Source organism: Pinus tabuliformis, chromosome 6, assembly GCF_031772625.1.
Source record: "Pinus tabuliformis cultivar Carrire ecotype Pingquan chromosome 6, CPIR1, whole genome shotgun sequence".
In the NCBI taxonomy this organism is placed as follows: Eukaryota; Viridiplantae; Streptophyta; class Pinopsida; order Pinales; family Pinaceae; genus Pinus; species Pinus tabuliformis.
Window position 1 is genome coordinate 564617917 of NC_142292.1, and position 14656 is coordinate 564632572.

General features: G+C 38.2%; 1 protein-coding gene across 4 annotated transcripts in view; it reads left to right on the plus strand.

Annotated features, from left to right (window-relative positions):
• Nucleotides 1-14656, plus strand: part of LOC149259765 (Clathrin adaptor complex small chain family protein) — a 220802-nt gene that overhangs the window by 162320 nt on the left and 43826 nt on the right. The gene's annotated exons all lie outside the window — the stretch shown is intronic.

The window sequence follows — 14656 nt, forward strand, 5'->3', positions numbered from 1 at the left end:
TTGAGCTTCTGGATGATTTTTCTGAACATACTTGGACGGAGTCTTTTCTTCTATTGTTCTCTTCTTTGGTGCTTCATTGGTTTCTTCTTCAGAATCAGTGTGATTTGATGTGGGAAAATGATCCTCATCTTCTTCATTGTCATAATCTTCGGTTTCTATCTGTTTGGGATTTTTGCATGCTTCATCAACCACAACATCAATACTTTCGATAATTTTCCCAAGTCTTTTGTTGTAACATTTATATTCTTTACTTCGGGAAGAGTAGCCAAGAAGAATACCTTCATCTGCTCTGGGTTCAAACTTACCAAGTTTTTCATTAGTCCTTTTGATGTAACATTTGCTTCCAAAAACTTTGAAGTATTTTACAGTAGGAGTCTTACCATACCAAAGTTCATGTGGAGTTTGAGTTTTGTTTACCCGAACATTTGCTTGATTGAGAATAGTGACGGCGACGAATGCAGCTTCACCCCAAAAGGTTGTAGGAGTTCCAGATTCATCTAGCATAGCACGAGCCATTTTTTGAACAATTCTGTTCATCCTTTCTACCACTACATTTTGTTGAGGGGTCCTTGCGGTGGAGAATTGCCTTTTTATTCCATGTTGTTCACAAAAATCAAAGAATTCGTTTGAGGTAAATTCCCCTTCTCGATCAGATCTAAGGCATTTGATTTTGCGATTTGATTCATTTTCAACCAAAGCTTTGAGGCTTTGAACTTTTCAAATGCTTCATCTTTATGCTTTAGAAGACTTATCTGACACATTCTTGAAAAAGCATCAATGAACAATATAAGGTACTATTCTCCACGAGGTGACTTTTTCCTTGATGGACCGCATAAATCAGTATGAACAAGTTCAAGAGGCTTACTAGCTGACCCTTCCTTTTCGATGAATTGAGATCTGGTTTGCTTACCAAATTGACATGATTTGCATATAGTATTTTCAGGAATGTTGATATTTGGAAGATCACGAACAACCTGGAATCTACATGCTTTTCTTATTTGAGAAAAGCTTAGATGTCCCAATCTTCTGTGCCATAGCCAGTTTTCATCATTTTTGCTTAGATAGCACTATTTTTGTCCTCCCTTGAGTATGTATAGGTTGTTTGGAGTTCTTGTCCCTTTAATCACGGTTTCTCTTGTATCAAGCTCACGAACAACACATCCATTTGATTGAAACACTACTTCATTTCCTTGATCACACATTTGACTCACACTCAAAAGATTATGCTTTAAGCCATCAACATGCATAACATTCCCAGTGTTAACTTTTTCTTTCAAGAAAACAAAGCCTTTACCTTTTATGACAGCAAGAGTGTCGTTTTCAGATGAGACACTCTTTTCTTTTTCTAAGGCATTATATGAGTGTAGTTTTTTTCTGTCACTTGTCATGTGTTTTGAGCATCCACTATCGGTGTACTGCTGGTTTTCTTGTCCTTCTGCATATAAGGCTATACCACATCTTTCTGTTTGCGGTTCTTTCTTTCTCCATATTTTGGGATTTAATGGAGTTTGCTCTTTTTGAGCTATTTGCCGAAAATTACACCTGCATTCAGTTTCTTCATGGCCAAAGTTGTTACAGATTGAACATTCTATTTCATTTTCAAGAAGAGAAAAGATATTATAGGAACTTTTCTTGATCCCTGTCACATTTCTTTGATTTCGTGCTTCTCTAGTCATGATAGTTTTGTAAGCAACACATTGAGCAACTTTGTGTTCAAAATTATGACATGAGAAACACCGACCATTAAAGAAGTTCCTGCAATTATCGAATCTATTGACCTATTGATTGTAGTTGAAGTTCCTCCTCCTGACCTGTTGATTGATATTCTTTGAAGCAAATTGAGTATGATTTACCTGAGGTTGATTGTGGCTTCTGTTCATCCTTGAAGTAAATTGAGCCTGATTCACCTGGTGATTTGCTTTATGCCTTTGCTGACGATTGTCGAACTGTTCACTGCTCTTTGTTGCATCACAATAGCTTTTAGTAGAGGTTGACGACTTCTGTGATTGAGATGTTTCTTCAGTGTATCCAAGACCTATCTTTATCAGAGGAGAGCGCTGCACTTTGATAATTTCATTTAAGGTTTCTGATCCTTTAGCAAATCTAAGATTGAGAGCTTTTGTTTTCTCAAGATCCTTTCTTAGACCCATAATTTCACATTCTAGCTTTTCATTGTGTTTTTCTCTTTCAGCAAGTTGGAATGTCAAGGTATCTATAATCATATTCTTTTCTTCTAAACAGATTTTGAGTTTAGAGATTTCTTCATGAAGGTCATCTTTATCTAAAGCATTCAAAAAATCATCATCTTCATAAGCCATCAAAAGTCTATAGTCATTACTATTTTCATCTTCATCGCTATTTGATAAACCATCGCTATTTTCATGAGTATAGTAGCTCCTTTTACTTATACTTTGTTTTCTATTCCATTTTGCAGTTTCCTTCCCTTTATCATATTTATCTTTATGAGGACATTTGGCAGCATAATGACTGACTCTACCACAGGGAAAACATTTGAAAGGTAGTTTACCTCTGAATCTATCGGAACCCCGTTGAAGATTCTTGACAAAGTTCGCTTCCTCTTCTTCTTCTGAAAATATGTCCTGATTCATTGAGTTCTTTTCCTTTTGCTGAAGCTTTAAATGTGGCTTCTCTCATATCTGATGGACCTCCTTTGCTCATCTCAAAGGCAGTTAAGATTCCGTGAAGCTGTATCATAGTAATAATCTGTAGATCTTGCTTTTCTTCTATGGCAGATACTTTTGATTCAAATTTAGCAGATAAGGATCTTAAAATTTTTTCAATTAAGGTAACTTCCTTTATCTCTTCACCCAAATTCTTCATGCAATTAACAATCTCATCTATACGTAAGAAGTAACTAGCTACACTTTCATCATTGTGCATCTTGAGAGTTTCATATTGAATTCTGAGAATTTGCAGTTTAGCACGTTTTACCTGAGAGTCTCCTTCGTAGCTTAGAACGATTTTGTCCCATATTTCTTTGGCTGATTTGAGCTGCATAACTTTGACAAACTTTGATTGTGACAGACTTCCCAATAATGTATTGATAGCCTTGGCATTGGTTTCATATTGCTTTTTACCTGTTGCATTTGTAGGAATTGCTGATGGAAATGTATATCCTCCTTCAACGATTTCCCAGACATCTGTTCCAAGAGATTGAAGATAGGCTGTGGTTCTTACCTTCCAATAAACAAAGTTGCTCCCATCAAAGATTGGTGGTCTGATGGATCCCCCGCCTTCTTGATTACTCATGATGATGGATCTTCCTCTAAGCGATCAAGCTTCTTCTGAAGGACCTGCTCTAATACCAATTGTTGGAAATAATATTGAGAGGGGGGGTGAATCAGTATTAGCAAATCAATAACTTTTTCATTTCCATAATCAGATTCATATACGCTACTTTAGTTAAGGGAACTCGCGTGTACATGCAACTGTGTTTAGAGCAACTAGCGTATATCCAACAAACCTATGATTCAGTTAATTCATCATATATTGATCTTTAATCAGTGCATCAAAACCATATAAACAGTAACTAGGTGCAGTAAAAACAGAACATATCATCACACACAAGAAACACACATGAACACCAAGATATAAGGTGGAAACCCAATGTGGGTGAAAACCACTTGCCGCAATCGTCTCTGTCTTCTTTTAATAATAAGAGAATTAATGTTTACAATTTTTGTATTGGTGCAGTCTTATACCAGTACGCAGGCTTCTACCTGCAGAAGGCTACAACCTTCTCTCGTTCTCTAGCTTCTATTGGAAGGGAGCTACAACTCCCTAGCTCTTGTACTAGCTGATATGTTTACTAGTACGTAGGTGCTAGCCTACAGAAGGCTACAACCTTCTCTTTTCTTCCACGGACCACGTTTCATAAACTTTTACACTGGATCCATCAACAACATCATTCAATCATCAAATATATTTGCATCAACCAATCTCCTTTTGAACCAACCACAACCGAATCAATCAATCACTCTGATCATTCAGAATGCTGTCACCAGAATACAGTGACCTGAACCCAAGCAATAACTCAGAACACTGCAATAGCAAACAGAAGCAACTAAAACATATTTTACAAGGTATACGCTACTTCCATGTGTCGAACTTGCGTGCATACACGCTTTCCTCAAAGCAAACCAGCGTACAGATCTACAAATCAAATTTATGATGTATATGCTGTTTTGATATGCAAAACTAGTGTGTATATGCCCATTTTCTGAAGTGAACCTGCGTATAGATCTGTAAAAGATGATTTAAACATAACAACAGTTCCAGACTTCAATCATACCCAGATCATCATATTTATAGAATACAGCATGTGCCAGTTATTCAAATATATGATCAAACCACATAAAAATAATTCACTTCAAGCCTTAAGATCCTGATACATCATTAGATCTTATCCTTCATCAAGTGCTAAGGTTCTTCTTCGGTTTAGATCAAGCACGACACCATTAGCCAATAACCTGCATATTAGATCTCACACTATATCAGATATTTGATACTTGCCCCCTTGGCCTAATGATCTTCTCCTCCTTTTATAGTTTTAGGCCTTTCTCAATACCATGGACCAAAACCACTTAGGACCAATACCTTGGACCAAATACTTGGGGTCAATACCTCGGACCCGATACCTTGGACCAATACCATGGATCAAAATACCATGGACCACATACTTCGGACCAAACATTTAGTTTTCCAAGGTATATGCGCTTTTCCTTTTGTGAAAGTGCGTGTGTATGTATACGCGTATACCTTTCTTTCTTTCTTCATTCTGTGTAGTCTGATCTGTAGCTCTGTGCTGTTAACCTGTAGTACTGTGATTTGTCATCTGAGTGAGTTGCTTTTTGAACTGATTCCTTGAAGCTGCCCCGCATTTCATCACACTTTTAAATACCCCTGTCATGCATTCTGTCACATCTGATATCTCTTCTATAGATTCATCTAGTTACCATATACATGAGAGTTGTTATGCTACAAGTGGGTTGCCATCAAGTACAACACATACATCATAATGCCAACACTCTTGGATGAGCAGGAAGCAAGAGACAGTTGCCTTAAGCAGTGCTGAAGTCGAGTATGTAGTAGCATGTGAGGTCAGCCGGGAAGCAGTCTGGTTGAGGAAATTGTTATCTGACTTGTTTGCAGGACTGTTGGCCCCGCAACTATCTATTGTGATAATACCAACTGTATAAGACTATATGAGGACCCAGTGTTCCATGGGAAGACAAAGCACATAAATAACAAGTATCATTATATTCGGAAGCTGGTGCAAGATGGTGTGCTGAAGTTGGAGTATGTTCCCATCGATGAGCAGACTGTTGACATATTAATGAAATCGCTTCCGAACAAGAAGCTTGTGTATTTTAGAGACAAGCTTGGTCTGTTTGATATGTCGTCCCTATTTGAGCGGGAAAGATAGACACTACATTTCTATCTTCTGAGAATGAAGAAGAAATGGAGGATTGAGTTATCATCTGGCATCCGACACTCTTTGAGGATGTGGTAGGGCATCCAAGATAAGAGTGGGCAAGAGGACCGATATTCTTTGAGGGTTGGGAACCCAAGATAAGAATAGTCCTAGTAGGGCATACTCGGAAAAACACCCGGGTGGGTATGACCCTAAGAGAGACAATGACGAGTGTGTCTATAAGTCATTAGTCTCGCCAACATTGTGCTCTAATCTATTTGAGAGATAGAGCTGTTAGTCAAGGCCTTGCCATATGGAAACAATGTTGCTTGTCATGATGCTATAACAGATGGCTAACTAATCCGACTCTTTTCTTATGAGAATTCTTGTATTGAGAATGTCCATATACCACGTATGTATGAATACCTCCCTAGTTAAGAGGGAGTGTTGAAAATAAGTGTAACTAGGTTCGGTCTTCATAATGCAAATCTTGTAATAATGTAATTTCTTTGTATCAAGAAAAATTTCTATTGATTGCTTGAGTCATGGGTTTCATGCTCAAGAAGTTTCTTGATCTAGTTGTGGCTCCCATTGAGAGCCTTAGGTTAGGTCATTTAAGGTGAAGACAATCATGTATTGTTACACTTGTCTTGTATTGTTACACTTGAAAAATGTAATTTTTATAAGTCAAATGTCTTTCAAGATCATGGTTGAAATACTCCAAAATGTACCCTTCGAAATTTTATCAAGAAGCTGCTCGAAATGATTTGTTTGGACAGTCTAGAAGCCTCTCATCAAGTCAGCCTGATCAAGGGTTCATGTCGGCCCAAAGGATGAGGACTAAGGCCTATATATAGGCAACCAAGATACCTCCTCAAGGACACATTCGAACTCGGTCTCTAAGAGAAGAATAGTCGAAGTGAAAGGTCAAAGAAAGGAGCCGCAGTCCAGCAAAGAAGTTTGTCCTCTTATCCAAAATACCAAGAAGTCTGTTCACATGTGCAACAACAGATCCAAGACTAGGGCATCATCTTGTATGGTCATTTTGTGAAGTAAAGGGTTCGATCTTGAAGCATTTTGAAGGAGAAAAACACCAAGAAGAAGTCTACAAGAGAGTGAAGGCATAGGAGGGCTAGAAGAGCCCTAACACCTCTCTCACGTGTAACTGTTTCCTGAGAAATTGCAGACCTGTCCTCGCTGTTCTAGGACAGTCATCCTCTCGGCCTCAAAAAGCTTCGTTCCAAGGATAAGGTTAGGGGTATTGGTATAGGAAACCAATCTCCAAGGACAACGAAGGAATAGGAAGGCTAGGTGAGCCTCTCCTTGAGCTAATGAGCAGCCTATTACAGTAAAATTGCAGATCTACATTGTAGACAGAAGTTGCAGGAAGAAGAACTTGATTGGGTACATTTTGGAGGTATTGTCATCTTGATCTTTGAAGGTGTTCTTGAGTCAAAGTTTGGGTCTTGGAATTCGTCAATAAAGATTCTATAAGAAAGAGTTCAAAGGGTTTTTCCTCTCATGGTTTGGAGAGGTTTTTGCCTTGGCTTGGAGCCTACATATTTTGTACTTGTGCTTTGATGATCTTCTTGTTTTGATAGTTGGTTGATGATAACAAATAATAATAATAAATAGAACATAAGTAAGTGAAGAAAAGATATCACAAGCAACTATCATAGTTAAGATAAATCAAATTTTTAAATTTCCCTAGATTTCTCAACACCCAAGAGGGTGTTCCATACATGACAATGACTCAATGGACTTGTAGAATCAATGACAAGCCCTAGAAGCACTCAATGGGTGCTTGACCTATAAAACAAATAACCTTGAGCATGAAACCCATGCCTTACGAATAACAATAATATTTTTATCTCTTTACATCAAATACATAAAATCATGATTATATATGTCATTATGAAGGTTGAACCTAGTTACATATTTCAACACTCCTTGTTAACTGGGGAGGTATTCATAATCCATACAAAGTACTTGGACATTCTCAGATTGAAGAATTCTCATAAGAAGTGTCGGATTGGTAAGCCATCTCCTAAGTTATCTTATCATCTTATGCCAGAGAATCTTATCATACCAACCAACACTGTCACATAGCAAGGCCTTGAATAACAACTCTATCTCTCCACAAGATCAGAGAACAATGTTGGCGAGACCCATGACTTGCAGACACCATCATCATTGTCTCTTAAGGCACATACCCCACCCGATGGTTCACAGGGTATGTCTTTTTATGACAATTCCTATCTTGGAATAACACATCCTCAAGGAATTTCCTCTTCGGCTACTCTTACATCTTGGATGCCCTACCACATCCTCAAAGAGTATCATAATCGATCTCAGATGCTTACCCAATCCTCCATTCTTTATTCACAATATGACGACAACAATGATGTGTCTATCTCTCTTCATGGCCTTCACTAAGACTTATGGTTGTTACCCCTAGTCTAGTGCATGCAACATGAAGTAGAGAACCATATCTGTCACTCCCTCTTAAACAGTGAGGACCAACTCATTCCTATAAAAGGAATATACCCTAGCTCCCTGTTCTAGGGACTTATTCAAAAACAGCTCTTTCGTGGAGATCATGGTACTATCAGGTGCTAGTAGAGCTCCTCTTTCTATGTCATGAAATTCATCTTCTTCATTATGGAGCCTTCATCTTCTAGTTCTTCTTCGTAGGGCATCGTCCATCCATCACTTTCCTTCAATGAACCATAGGATTGAACCAATAGTCATGCCATCCTTCTGTTCATCAGAAACTGATTTTCCAATCGACATCTGGCTTTTCTTCATACAACTACCTCTTCCAAGTCTTGTTTCCTTCATAATCTTCCATCCAACCACATGAGTGCTAGTTATAGGTGACATCTATGGCTCTCTTTCTGTAGCCCTGTATCAACCCATCCAAATGTTGTTCAAAAATAAAAAATGAACATAAAATCAAAGTTACCTTTTGTGATGGCCTTTCATCATGACATCTGCTTCTTGCAACATCAACATCATGCACATTCATAAATATATCTCCAAGACTTTCAATGTTAAGTGTCTCTTTTCTTTACAGTCTTGATCAAAGTCTTCATACCTTCTCTATGGAGATGTCATGGCCAATTCTTCTAGTCATCGGATGTTGATTTCCTTTTCTTACGAGAGTGTTGCATCTTTCACGATCTCTTCTTTCTTTCTTCAGATATTGCTCCCTAGAAACTTCCATCCATGGTTACTTCATCTTTGTCAACTACCTCATATTCCATACGAGGACATATTATGTTGATTTCATCTTGTCAATATGTGAACCATGCCTTCATGCATATTTCCAAAGGAAGAGATTCCTTTTCTTTGATCATGCTCATGACGTAGAGCATTTACCCACGTTGTTCGTAACTATATGATGACACGACTTAATCTATCAAATATATACATACCTCTTTTCTCCTTTTGGTCATCTAGACTTCCTTCGACAACTTCCTTTCCTTGATTGAAAGTACTTCAATCATCTTGCATGCTACACGCCTTTGTCACCATACCATCATCCTTCTAAACAATAGGTCCCACACAAGGTGGGATGATCAACAAGACAATTGCTTCTTCCAAGTAGATGTGAACCTTCTAATGAAGATTCCAACGGAGGATCTTGATTGTCCTCATCCTGCAAATGTTTCTTCCTAATGATGATGATGCATGATGAATTCTTTCTATCCTCTATTCTTTCAAATGATGATTGGTTAGTTAGTAAGATTGATGGTACCTAGTTAGCTCCTCTTTCTATCCTTTATTCTTTCAAATGAGGTTACCAAGAGCTACTTCCTTTCTATGATGACTGCTACATCCATGTAGACTTCTACTTTAGCTGTCCTTCCATGCCTTCTATGATGAAGTCCTCTCAATTCTAATTCTAATGCATCCTATTATTCTTGTGATGCTTCCTACCATGATAGCTATATTTTACAAAAACTGAAGAAATAAGTGAATGATATTATCTTAGTCATAGTAGAAATCTCTCACTTCCTCCTTTTTTGGATTTCTCTTTTCAGGTTCTTCCACTTCTTCAGTGATATGGGCTTCATTCCTTTATTTTCTTTTCTTGTTTTCCTTCTTGAACTTAGGACAATATCTCTTGTAATTCCCATATTCCTGACAACCATAGCATTGGATCTTCGACATATCAATCTTTTTTTTTGATTTACTTCATTTAGAGGACCAAACTGTTAGAAAATCAGAAAGGCATAAATATTTTATTTTGTTGATAATCACTTGTGATTTCCTTGAGTTATTAATATCTTTCTTATGTTCTTCTTTTTATCTTAGTTCATCAAGCAATTACCAAAACCAAAACACAAAGATCAAGAACACCAGATGTAGGTGCACAGCCAGGGCAAAACCCCTATATAGGGGAAAACCCAGCGAAAAACTCTTCCTTCATTTATTCAAATGAGATAGATCAAGACCTTAGACCAATAGACCTTCATCCTCCACCAAGTCATCCTTCCAAAGAGATACAACAACCTTCAATAATCTTTTCTTGTTCAATAGCTACAAGCTAACATCAACCTAGAAATTTTGGTCCCAACTTCAGCAGAATTTTGGCCTCCCCAGCGACTGCAAAATTTTGGCCCCTCCAGCAACTTCACAACTTCACATGTGGGGGAAAAGAGAGAATTTTGACTTCTTATGTTTGTGAGAGTCCTCCTCCTTCGTTATCCTTTTTCTTCTTCTTCCTTGAAATTCACACTTTTTCTGGCCCTAGAAGTTCAAGATCGAACTTGTTTTGAGTGAGTTACAAATGAGGTCGAGTTGTTGCCTTTATGTAGTGATTTTGCTACCCAGTTTAGGCCGACTTGTCCAGTTTAAGGCCTAATTAACCTATGTTACAATAAAATAAATCTCTTCTTTGACAAATAAATTTGAAGAAGGGTTCTTTATAATATGATATGGACAAGGACACTTGACATAAACCCTAGAAGCCTTCAATGGAGGTTTTGACCTAAAAACAATTGACCAAAGCATGAAACCCATGCTTTAATAAGTCAATTTATTGAATAATACATTTTTTTCTTTCTTTTGATAATTACATTTTATTATGATTCAAGTACAATTATGAAGACCAACACTAGTTACATTCTTCAACACTCCCACTTAACTAGGGAGGTATTCATAATTACCTATATCTATAGAGGTACATGGAAGATCTTTAAAATGAACTACGAAGAGTTCTAGCACACTCAATGCTGTGGAATAGATTCTTGACCAGGGTAATCTATCCGAGTGGGACTAAGATGGACTAAATCTTTCAATCAATCTAGGTATCATCAGGCTTACTAACTAACCATCAACCTAATGATATAGGTGTGTATCCAAGGTTAGAGCTCCAAGACCAACGCCACCCTCCCTCTTCGGGATCTAGACATCAACACACATAGGTCGGCTCGATGTCATCCCAAGCATCCACCATTAGATGGTTCATCTCTCCCTAATAAGCTAAATATATCCATTTTTCCAAGCATGCTTCCAGAGTGTTCATCCTTCTTATGGAGAAATTTATCTGTACAAACACAAACTCTAATCAACAATAAATTATCAAATATACATATACAAGTAAACACAAACCTTCAGGGTCCTTAATCATCCTGATGCCACTTATATCAAGTTATTCATAAGCAACTAGTTCGAAGCTTTTCTTCTTTCATTTCTTCAGCAACATCAAGACATCCTCAATACATTGTAGTATTTTCATTTATTCTCTAATTTCTTCTTCAAGGTATCCATCATGACCATCATAATATTCCCTCCCTCTCAATTGGGGAGATATAGTACCCTTTCTTCTACCAGGCTTTCTCTCAACTTAAGGAGTTCATTGGTCTCACCAGCATTGAGCTCAATTCTTGTGGAGAGATGGAGTTGTTAGTCAAGGCCTTGCTATGTAACAAGGTTTGTTGATATCAATGTTTTAAAACTCCGACTCCGGTTTGGAAACGGCTGAGGGTTGGCTTTGACTCCGACTCTGACTTGGTATCAACTCAACCGGTTTGTTTTCAGTGACTCGTTTGTTGTAAAAAATACATTAAATATTTATTCTTTTATGAAAAAACATAATTTTAAAGATTTTTATTCATGTTTCTAAACACAAAGCTTTAGAATATAGAGAGAAGACAACATATGGTCAAAGTAGGCTCATGAATATATCCATTATATCAAAATGGCACCCAGTGCACTGTCCAATACATCCATGAATGATGATATAGAAATCAAAACAAAAACACAACACCAAGGAGGCTAGAAATGGCCTCTACAACAAAAGTAAACTATGAAACATCACTAGTCACAAGTACTACTTGCTACTGCTAGAGGAGCCAACATCATCTGGCTCAGATTTAAATTAGAGTCAGACAGGGAAACCCATGGCTCCTCCTCATCATCATCTCCAACTGCAACTGTAGAAGTGTTAGCACTAGCAGGTTGCTCAACAGTTGCATGTTGAGATAGACGAGATATGCTAAGTAGAGGAAGCACCTACAAATGGAGGACTTGGGGCTAGGCCTGAGGCTGGTACAAGTGGATTTGCATTCAACTGAACATTTTGTTCAAGTAATGCCTCTATTTGTAAGTCCAAATCAAGATCCTCACCAGAATCAAACTCTGCTGGATGACTCTCCACTACCCAATCTGATGTTGGATCAATATCTTCCAACACAATGGGATTTGAATTAGGTCTTTTGTTCAGAGATTGGTTGCGTTTGAGCCAAAGGTTGTATTGGTTATATACTAGATCATTTAACCGTTTTAGATCCAAATGGTTTCTCTTCTTCGTGTGAATCCTCTCAAAGATAGACAAATTGCGCTCACACCCAGTAGCACTGCAAGTTTGACTCAAAATACAAATTGCAAACTTCTGCAATTGAGGACAATGGCTACCAAAATCTAATGAGAGGGGTTGGGAGAGGTAAATGGACCTCAAAATAACCCTAAGGCAAATTGGAATTGGCTGTGAGGTCCAATTTCCCCCCCAAAAAAATTCGTTGCCTGTGCTTTTGCGTCTGTGACTGAGCCGATCAGGTTGTTATTGAGCCGCTCGAGTCGGTGACCAGTTCAGCTGGCTCGGTAACAACCCAGCCAACTGTTCCGTTTCAGCCACCGAGCCTAATTGGCCAGGCATTGGCTTGGTTTTGGCTTGGCCGAGTTGGAGTCAGCTTGGCTGTTTTTTAAAACATTGGTTGATATGATGCTATACAAATGAGTTACAAATCCAAATTCTTCTTATGAGAGATTCTTCAGATTGAGAAAGTCCAAGTACCATTATGAATACCTCCCTAGTTAAAAGGGAGTGTTAAAAATTGTAACCAGGTTCGGTCTTCATAATGACATGTAAATATGATTTTATGTAATGAAATGTAAATAAGAAAAATAAAATTATTTTATTGACTTGCTTCATGGGTTTCATGAGCAAGGGATTTTGTTTTTGAGTCAAGACTCCCATTGAGAGTCTTTAGGATTTATTTGTCATCTAGTCATAAAATGTTAGAGTCATTTTCATGTAATGAAGTCATGTTACACTTTGTAAAAGGTCAATCTTGTCTATGTAAAGTATCCTCCAAGAACTTGTCATCTATCCTCTTCAAGTCGGCCTACAACAATGAAGGAACTCTCTAGAAGAAGTCGGCCTAACCTCCAACAGTCATGTCAGCCTAAAGGACATGAGAAGAAGTGTATATATAGCCTAACTCGACCTCACTTGAAGACACATATTCGATCAAGCAACTCGACTTGAATTCGGTGAAGGAAAAGTGCGAAGTAAAGGTGAAGCAGAAGTGCGAAGAAGAGGTAGAAGAGAAGAGCGAAGAAAGGGCAGCGAAAAGAGTTTCTTCTGGGGTAGCGAAGAAGGGTACTTTTGGCCGAGTGAAGAAGGAGGTTTCTTTTGAGCAGCAAAGAAGAGATTCTTCTAGGGCTGCGAAGAGGAGGTTTCTTCTGGGGTAGCGAAGGAGAAGTTTCTCCTAGGGAAACAACAAAAGGATTCTTCTAGGAGATCGGATTCTCTAGAGGAAGTCGAGAAGAAGCAGTGTGAAGGATAAAAACCGAGTTTCTCTAGAAGGACCCGAGGGGAGAAGTTCGAGATCAAGAAGAAAGACAAAGAAAGGAAGAGGCAAAGCATCAAGGTTAGTGACAAGGTTCTTGGGAGGATACTAGAGTCAAGGATCTGTGTCATGGTCTTGGTAACTATCAATTGAAGATCTAGAAGAAGATTTTTGATCGGGTTTTCGTCCCAAGAGGTCAGGGGTTTTGGCCATCACTGACAAGCCTACATACTGTGTCAATTGCCTTTTATTGTGCATATTGGTAATTGTCTTGATGAGAAGAACACGTTAATAAGCTAACAAAGAAAAGACTATAAGTTAAGAAGTAAAAGTATATCACAAGCAATTATCAAGCAGAGAAATCTGGTGACTCTGAATGCCCTAGATTTCTCAACAATTTTGGTTTTATAAGTTGATAACTTATTCTTGACAGGAATTGAGCCTCTGATTCTTGAGTGTAAGAGGGAGTTGGCCTTTGAGTTTGAAATTAAAGACCTTGGATTGTATGCATTACTTCTTGGGCTTACAGTTGTGGCAAAGGCCTAGTGAGATTTTCCTTTAACAAGGAAAATATTTTGTGAAACTACTGGAAAGATTTTTTATGGTGGAATGTAAGTCTATGGCCACAGTGATGGAGATGAACTTAAATAAGCTATGTGGAGAAGCTGCTGGACCCAATCTAATGAATCCCTCTAAGTACCAATAGTTGATTGGGGCATTGATGTTCTTGGTGAACGCTCGACTGAACATATGTTTTGCAGTCAACACTCTGAGTCAATTCATCACTGAGCCTCTTCATGCACAATGGGTTGCTGCTAAGCATGTGCTGAGATATTTGCATGGGACGATTAATCTTGTTCTAAGATATACTAACGTAGATGTGAGACTTCCTAGGTATAATGATGCTGACTGGGCTGGAAATGTTATTGACAGAAAGAGCACATCAGGATCTTGTTTGAGTCTTGGGTTTGCCATAATATCTTGGATGAGCAAGAAGCAGAAGTATATTTTCCTTAGCACTGTCGAGGCTGAGTATATTGCTGCTAGCATGGCAAGTTGCAAGGCTGTATGGTTGAGGAAGCTCTTTGGAGAGTTGTTTGAGCAGGTTTTGGATACAACAATGATATATTGCGACAACAAG